An 8928-nucleotide genomic window follows, 5' to 3' on the forward strand; every position below is an offset into this window, starting at 1 on the left:
CGTATTATTACAACAGACTGAAAAATCCCACTCGCCCGTTGTTAGCGGCATTCGCTCTGCTGATTTGGTCGGCTGGACCCACGGGTTGGTGGAGAGCTACGAAAACCATGCATACCTAGGGTTTAAGAAAGGGGCGGTTGTTTATTTTAGCACACAGATTCGGTTCCGAGCCACAGGCGAGAACAAGAGCTTGAAGTGCGACCAGTGTCAAGGTGTCGAGTTTCGTCTCGCTGGTCGTGCTGGCTACAGGCTGGCCGGATTACGCGGACGCTTCAGCTATTGCTGCTTGGCGAGCTCTAAGCACACGTGTTCGTTCAGGTCGCTCTTATGAGCGAACACCTTCCTATAGAAACCGCCCTTGAAGCGGCCACCGTCGCGGTGTAGGCACTTGTGGAATATGGAAGAGCGGGAGCTGGCGAACTGTGCGCCGCACATGAAGCACTGCCGCTCCCCCATGTGCGTGCGCAGGTGGAGAGCCATCATGTTCTAGTTCTTGCACTTGAGGCGGCAGATGGGCCACTTCACTTTAGTCTGCGACATATTACTAGCGTTAAAATACACACAAAGTACAGCGAGCAGAAACACAAAGGACAGACGGCCGCTTCTAGCGTCTGTCCTGTGTGTTTCTCCTCTCGGTCCTTTGTGTGTATTTTAACGCTAGTAATATGTCGTAGTCTTTGGATAAAAAGCACCAACTAGCCCAACATTATTTTTTATTCACTTTAGTGCGACGAGGGGGTGCCTCCAATACCATGCTTCTCCTGTTGGTGCGCGTTCAACTCGCTACGAAGTTGGAAAGTGGCTTTGCACAGCCAGCACACATGGACGATGTTCTCCCATGTCAGCGGTATGTCCAGCCGATGGCTCTGGCCCGAGCTGTGGCTCTGCAGCAGGAACAACACGGAGGGTTGGTCACTAAGTGCTCTTAAAGGTCGCGTTTTCTCGTGGGCACACACGCTATGCTGCTTCAGGTGTTTCGCTACCAAGGTAGATGTTCTGCCACATCGATTTCCTCAAGTGTGGTAGAAGTACAATTGAATATTACATGAACTGCAGCGTGGCTTGACTAGAGCAAAATCCACGCATCCATCCATCCATCCACCCATCCACCCATCCACCCTCCCACCCTCCCACCCACCCATCCACCCGTCCGTCCGTCCGTCCGTCCGTCCGTCCGTCCGTCCGTCCGTCCGTCCGTCCGTCCGTCCGTCCGTCCATCCGTCCATCCGTCCATCCGTCCATCCGTCCATCCATCCATCCAAATGTGCAAGTTATTTGCAGATTTGCTAAAATAAATTCCGTCCTCGATGGTCTTGTATTTAAGCCCACTCTCGACACAAAGGTGCTTAGGCAAGCTGAAAGCAGGACAGACCAGAAGTGGTTAGGAAAACCAGGAAATGTGCCCACAACCGTGGATACGTAAACTGAAGTCATAAAATCAGACGGAACTCTAGAGCTGCCAGAGCTGCAGAAAGTTGCCGCAACTCTTCGCTAGAGTTGAGGTTTCTCCTGGCACAGTGCCCACCGCTGGATGACCCTAAGCGGCTAGCACCAATTTGTGGCTTATTTAACTGTGCCAAACACCCTGTGGATCCCGCTAGGCCTTTTCATATTGCTGCGAAACATTCGGTTAATATTCGAACTGCGTACAGAAAAGAGCACGTGTGGCGATTTTCATGAAGCGGCGTGTAGTTGGGTCAAGCGTACTTTCTGTGTTTGTGTAATATTTTGTTCTGAACAGGCGTTAAAAGGAGGGGACACGCAGAAAGACTGGAATACACTTTCCGAGAGCCATAAAACAGTATGCGAAATTGCCGTTTCACTCTTTTTGCATGGTGCTTAATTTCGTAGGAGTGATGAGGACACCTTGGTGCACTCAGTCGCCAAACGTCGATTGTCTACATTTTTTTTCGCTCTCTCACTGATACAAAAGAATACGTTCGCTGATAGATAACTAATGACTCTCAAAGCTTCGGACTTTCGGAAAATAAAATTTGTTGCTCCTTCCGACCCTTACCGAAAAATCCTTGTCACTGATAAAGGCTCCTCCCAATCCCTATTGTTAGTAAGGTTGTGCTTCACCGTACGCCTCTGGGCACAAGGTATAGTTACATTTTCAGTGAAGTGAGCGTGCAGTGTTTTGCCATTAAAAGAAAAATTGGCAGCACGAAAGCAGATGCGAGAAATGTGCGCAGTTGGATTCACCACCGAATATTACTTTGGTGACTTTACTCTAAAGAATGGTTTTATTCTAGCAGCAGTATTCTCCTGAAGGGTGAACTAGGACGGAGCAGGTCGGCGCTTCTGGAGGGTGGAAGTCGTGCGCGGTGGTGGGTCGAAGGAGGTCATGTGTGGGTGGGCAGCCTCCTAACTACGTTGGAGGGAAGGTTGGTGGTGCTTATGGAGGGCAGCTGGCTCATTGCTCAACTAGGACGGAGCAGGTCGGCGCTTCTGGAGGGTGGAAGTCGTGCGCGGTGGTGGGTCGAAGGAGGTTATGTGTGGGTGGGCAGCCTCCTAACTACGTTGGAGGGAAGGTTGGTGGTGCTTATGGAGGGCAGCTGGCTCATTGCTCACTGATATATTCGATACCGACAAGTCTACGCTTGTCGGATATATACAGGCTTTCGCCTTTGTCCATTTCCGTCAATGCCGCAACGCCTAATGGTGTTCTGCTAATTAGGCCGAGCTCTCGTGAATGAGCAGAAAAATGGAGCGTCCACCTGACTGGGTTGGGTACTGATCTCAACTACCCTTTCACCAAAGTGAAACCCAGTCTGGTCGATGTTCAAACAACATGAACCATAGATTGTTGCTGAGGGACGGCACACAATAGGCACTCAAGAAGGGACAGTCTCGACTGCTTCCGGTCCTCGTCTCCCGCAACTAAACATGCAGCTGGCTACAAACAGGGACTTCCGGGTCCATAATAAGATTGCCGATGGTCGTTGGATGGCAACACGGCTTACCTCTTTGGGTGACACACTGGAGGCGACACCTTCATCTGGAGACTTGAGCCTTGCTTCCATCTCGGCCAGCATAGGAAACCTGGTGGTCAGGAGCGACGCGGCGGTCTGCGGGTCCTTGGCACCGGGCTGCTTGCGAAGCTGTGGAAGTCAAGACGCAGGAGCGGTGGATACAGAGGTGCAACCGTTAAGCCACTACGGTCGCCGAGGCTGGCGCGTTGATTCAGAGGCGCGCAGCTACGCGCGAGCGATGTGACGTAACTCACGAGTGATGCAAAGGAAGAATAAATGCCACGAAGGCGAAGAGGGAGAGACGGAGGGAGAGACAGACAGTGGGCGTGAGAACAGCACAACGATGAGGCTTACTAATCCGCTCCGCTTCCTCGTCCAGGTTAGGGCATGGGCTCACCTCAGCGCCGTATCGCTGTCTTCATCTGCCAGTGACGCAAGCAAGTTACCGCATCATTTCGACGACGCACGAGGATCCGCTTGGCCGCCCGACGGACACATTTTTACGGTTGTGCCTCAACAACACCAAGGATCCGGATCGACGGCAACATCATCTTCTGCTGCCTATATGAAGAGCTGGAGGAACCCCGGCGCCCTTAGTGGGCGTGAGAACAGCACAACGATGAGGCTTACTAATCCGCTCCGCTTCCTCGTCCAGGTTTGTCCTGTTACCTCTATGTACGCTAAGAAATCGAATAATGTGTGCCTGTTGCTGTTCCCACGCCCGGGAGTTTTGCTTTCTTGTTTTGTAATTGTCTTGATGTTACAACTCAACTGCTAATGTTGTCCGGGGATGTGGAGCTCAACCCTGGGTCTAACAAGAAAGCCCAGGTGCAGGACCGCTTGCCCGTTTTGCTGTCCCAGCAAATTGACGATATGTTTGCCATGCTACGAACTATCAACACTCGAACTGAAAAAATGGAAAAGAATCAGATGTATTTAATTCAGTCAGTTCGTGAAGTTAAAAAAACCCAGGAGGAATTTAAGGAAAATCTATGCGAGATAGACGACAGACTAACGGAGGTTGAGCACAAAACTGGCGTCTTTGACAGTGTCGCGAAAGAGGTGGAGCGTCTTCGCCAGTCGATTGACCAGCTTATAGGTGAAAACAATGTACTGCACTGTAAGCAGGCTGAGCTGGAAGACAGACAACGGCGAGACAATCTTCTATTCTACGGCCTAGCCGACACCGAATCAGAATCCTGGGCCCAGTCGGAAGAAAATTGGTCAATGTCCTTTCATCCTGTTTGAAAATCCCACCTTCAGAAATTTTGATCGAGTGAGCCCACCGGCTCGGCAGGTATACGTCGCATAAGTGCAGACCAATTATTGCCAAATTCTCATCTTCAAAGGTCAAACAGCAAGTGCTCCTCAATAGTTCCAAGTTGAAAGATGAAAAAATTTCGGTCAGTGAAGACTATTCTCCTGCTACACGTCTTGCTAGGAAAAAACTGGTATAATTTGGCAAATCTCAAGCCTTAACCTTCAAACTTCGCTTCAACAAGTTGTACATAGGTAAAAAGTGTTACACCTGTAATCCTTCTGATGATTGTGTGGATGAAATTCGTAACACCTTCACGCCCCTGGCTGAATGCTCCGAAGGGTTGAAATGCGGGCCAGTTGGTACATTGTAAACGGAGAAAAAACCAGTCACACAAGACGACGGACAAGAAGAGTGTACACACCACAACGACTGGACTAACAACTGAAGTTTATTGGAAAATACATTTAAGTTTATTGGAAATGCTCCGATTCCGTCCAGGAACAGTCTAAGGCTTCCCCATCTACCACTGATTAACGCTACGCGAGGGGCAGCGAATTAAAGTTACCGGTCATTAACCCACTTTCGTTCTTATTCACAAATATTCGAAGCGTAGTTCCAAAACGCGACGATCTTTGCTCTTCTATCGATGCTTGTGACGCCGACATAATATGTCTTACTGAAACTTGGTTGTCTGCGACGGTTGATAGCAGTGAATTGTTCGACTGCAAAAAACGCTACAACGTTTATCGGCGCGACAGGGGTGCTAGGTGCGGCGGAGGCGTACTTATAGCCGTCTCTGATACTTTTCTGTCATTTCCTATTCACTTCACAAACGCCTTAGAACTTGTGCTAGTTGAAGTTCGCACGTGCTCTAGGAAATTAATAGTAGGTGTTTGCTATCGTCCTCCCTCCAGTTCACCCACCTTTTCTGACGACCTTCATGACGTCATTCATATGGTTACACTGCGGTACCCGAATAATCCTTTCATTTTACTAGGAGACTTTAATTTTCCCAATGTTGTGTGGTCTAATGTGCGTTCCTATTGTAATCCTTTTTCTAGTGAAGCTGACAAATTTTTGAATTTGTGCAGTGATTTCAACTTGTCGCAGCTTGTAATGCAGGCAACTCGAATTGCGTCTGCTACTTCTAACATCTTAGATTTAGTGCTCACCACTTCACCTGATCTTTTGCAGCCCATATCGTATCTACAAGGGTTAAGTGATCACTTACTGCTTCATTTTTCTTTAACCTACACCGTGCCTCACCAGAGCAACTACAAGAAATATATCCGGGACTACAAAAATGCTGATTTTGATGCCGTTAACCGTGAACTGTCTGTTTTTTTAGACGATTACTTACCCAGCTTTCATGACCGCTCCGTGGACGCCAACTGAAATTTGTTTGCAGAAAAAGTTTCATCGCTCATCGATAAATATGTTCCGCGCATAGTTATCGCATGTAACCGGCAATCGCCATGGTTCAGTCAAACGTTGAAAATGCTCAGTAACAAGAAAAAACGTATCTTTCGAAAGGCAAAACTAACCGGTTCTCAAGATCGTTGGAATACTTATCAGGCCGCAGCTACCGAATACAAAAAAGCACTCAAGCTCGCCAAGGATTCATTTTTCAATACTACATTACCATCTCTTTTAATTAGTAACCCTAGGCAATTCTGGAACATCGTTAACTAAAGAGACGATACTGCTATCGCCCTTAAGGACTCAGCCGACGCACTTATCCGGCCTGATGAGTGCGCGAATGTTCTAAACTCTGTATTTGTCTCTGCTTTTTCAAAAAATGTTTGTTCTGTACCACACACATATCCCGATGCTGACTTTTTGCCAATGGACCCTATTATCTTTGATATTGCTGGCGTGGAAAAAATGATAGAAAAACAAAAAATTTCTTCATCATGTGGGGTTGATAACATCAATTCAAAGTTTCTGATCAGGACTAAACTATACAGCGCTATAATTCTTTCTCATCTTTTCCAGCAATCTCTTGACACAGCCTGCATTCCTGGCGATAGGAAGGTCGGGAAGGTGATTGATTCCCTTGCACAAGTCTGGAGATAGACATTCACCGCTTAATTATAGACCCATTTCTCTAACGAGCATTCCATGCAAAATCATGGAGCATGTAATTTACTCTCATCTGGCATCATTCCTACAGTCAAATGCCTTTTTTACAGATTATCAGCATGGATTTCGTAAGTCATTTTCCTGTGAAACACAACTCTTATCGTTTACGCATGATCTGAATTCCATCCTTGACTCGGGTTCCATTGTGGATTGTATATTCCTAGATTTGTCCAAAGCGTTTGACAAGGTTTCACATCAACTGCTTTTTTTCAAACTAAGCAAACTTAACCTTGATACTAACATTCTTGCATGGTTGCATTATTTTCTTACTGATCGTTCATAATTTGTCACAGTAAATAACACTTGCTCCTTCACTTCGCCAGTCGAATCAGGCGTACCACAAGGCTCTGTGTTAGGGCCTTTGCTTTTCCTAATATGTGTCAACGACTTGCCTATTAGCATATGTTCATCAATTAACCTTTTTGCAGATGACTGCGTCATATACAGCGAAATTAACAGTGACGCTGATGTAACTCTTCTTCAGTCCGATATCGATCATGTTATTGACTGGGCTAACAACTGGTGCATGGAACTAAACCCTAAGAAATGCAAGCACATGCGTGTTTCTCGTTCTAATACTTCACTGCCCCCGTATCATCTCAGTAACAGCAGCATCGAATCTGTGTCTTGTTACAAATATCTAGGCGTATTTATTTCTTCTAATCTTTCTTGGAACACGCATGTAGATCATATAACTAACAACGCTAATCGCATGCTGGGCTACTTACGCCGAAATTTTTATCTTGCTCATAGTTCTGTAAAATTACTTCTTTATAAATCGTTAGTTCGTACTAAACTGGAATATGCTGCATCTGTTTGGGACCCCAGTCAAGAGACGCTCATCTATCAACTGGAATCAGTACAGAACCGGGCGGCTCGTTTCATTCTTTCAAATTATCATCGCAACTCCAGCGTCACGACTATGAAAACAAGCTTGTCACTACCCCTGCTGTCACAACGTAGGAAAATATACCGTCTTTGCCTGTTCCATAAGATTTATTAAGGCGGAAGCCTTTAATGTCTCATCGTTGTAAGCAGCAGTTGTCGACAGAAAATGTCACGCTTTTCAATTGGTGGAAACGTTCGTGACGTCACAGTGCGCGAATTTCAATTGCACTTTGGCTAGTAACCATACAACCAATTGAAGGGATCGTATAGTGATGCTCGAAGTAAGTGGGACTGAGCTTAGTTAATTGCTTAATTACCCAATTAGCCTAATTAGCTTTACTAGTCAGGCCATATAAATAAATAAAAGCGATTAAGAAATTGGTCGAGCTCAGGAATCGAACCCCGGTCTTCGGCGTGAGAGACGAGCACGCTATCCACTCCGCCATGCCTGCTCGATGGTTTGGAATGAACTAAGGCGCGTCTAGTGAATACGGTGTCTTCACTCACTGCCATCCTCCTCCCTTCCCTTCCGGCGAGGTTTAGGTGTCCACCGACAAATGAGAGACAGATACATTTCCTTTCCTCAAAAACCAATTTACCGACGAGCGAGGCGTAGAACCGAATGGGCGATAGCGTTCTATGGACTCCTTGGCAGCGTTGCAAGACGCTGTCGCGTCCCACTCTTAGGGGCGAAGCTTAACATCTTAACCACACATCAGTGACCACACTTTAGGTCAAAAAAGTGCCCCCTGAATTTTGACGGGTGTCCACCGAGATATGTGAGACAGTTACTGCGTAATTTCCTTTCCTCAAATACAATTTTCATTTTCTTCATTACGGCTCCTCTTTATCTATCTTCTTTCACTCCCACCTCCCTTCTTCTACGGTGCGGTTCAGGTGTCCACCGAGATGACAGAGAATTACTGCGCCATTTCCTTTCCTCAAAAAGCGTTGCGTTCAAAGGGCAAGGCATCGCGCCGAACGGGTGGTGGCGTTCCGTGGACTCCCTGGCAGCGCTACAACGCGCTGTCGCGTTCCACTCCTAAAGGCGGAGCTTAAGCGTCATTAATTAGCAGTTAATTAGTACTCAGGCATTAATCCGCAATTAACAATTAATTAGTGATTTGCCATCACTTAGTAATTAGTGCTTAAATATATGTGACGCCACCAGTGCCACAGAAACAGCGAAGGTGGTGCAGAAAACGCTTCCGCCTCTACCCACTTTAGACAGTCAAAGTGCCCCCTGAATTTTTACCATAATCCCATTCTTAAGAATAAAATGATGTTACCACCCTTTTACATTTCACATCGCATTGACCATCGTCATAAGGTTGGTATTACTTTATGCCAAACCAACTATTATCACAATTCATTCATCCCAAGTACGTCAGTAAGCTGGAATCACCTTCCCGGATCTATCGTCGAAATTTCTGATAATTCTATGTTTAAATCTGCTTTAACCAACCTGTTGCTGTCATAAACTCGAGAATCCTTAACACTGTCATCTTTTTTTTTCTTTTTATGGATGTTTCACTTGTTTTATATGCGCGCATGTTACTCCCTTTTGAACGTGATTTCTCTTGTCGTTTGTTTTTATTGTATGCTGTTGCTTTTTGTTGTTGTTTTCATTCTGCGATATGCGCTGCTAATATTTTACTTGTT

General features: G+C 46.4%; 1 pseudogene; it reads left to right on the forward strand.

Annotated features, from left to right (window-relative positions):
* The first annotated feature begins 3752 nt into the window (after positions 1 to 3752).
* LOC149351724 (uncharacterized) lies at positions 3753 to 4606 on the forward strand (annotated as a pseudogene).
* Positions 4607 to 8928: the final 4322 nt, after the last annotated feature.

This window comes from Amblyomma mixtum, chromosome 3 (genome assembly GCF_055824585.1).
Source record: "Amblyomma mixtum isolate Tamu chromosome 3, ASM5582458v1, whole genome shotgun sequence".
Classification (NCBI taxonomy): Eukaryota; Metazoa; Arthropoda; class Arachnida; order Ixodida; family Ixodidae; genus Amblyomma; species Amblyomma mixtum.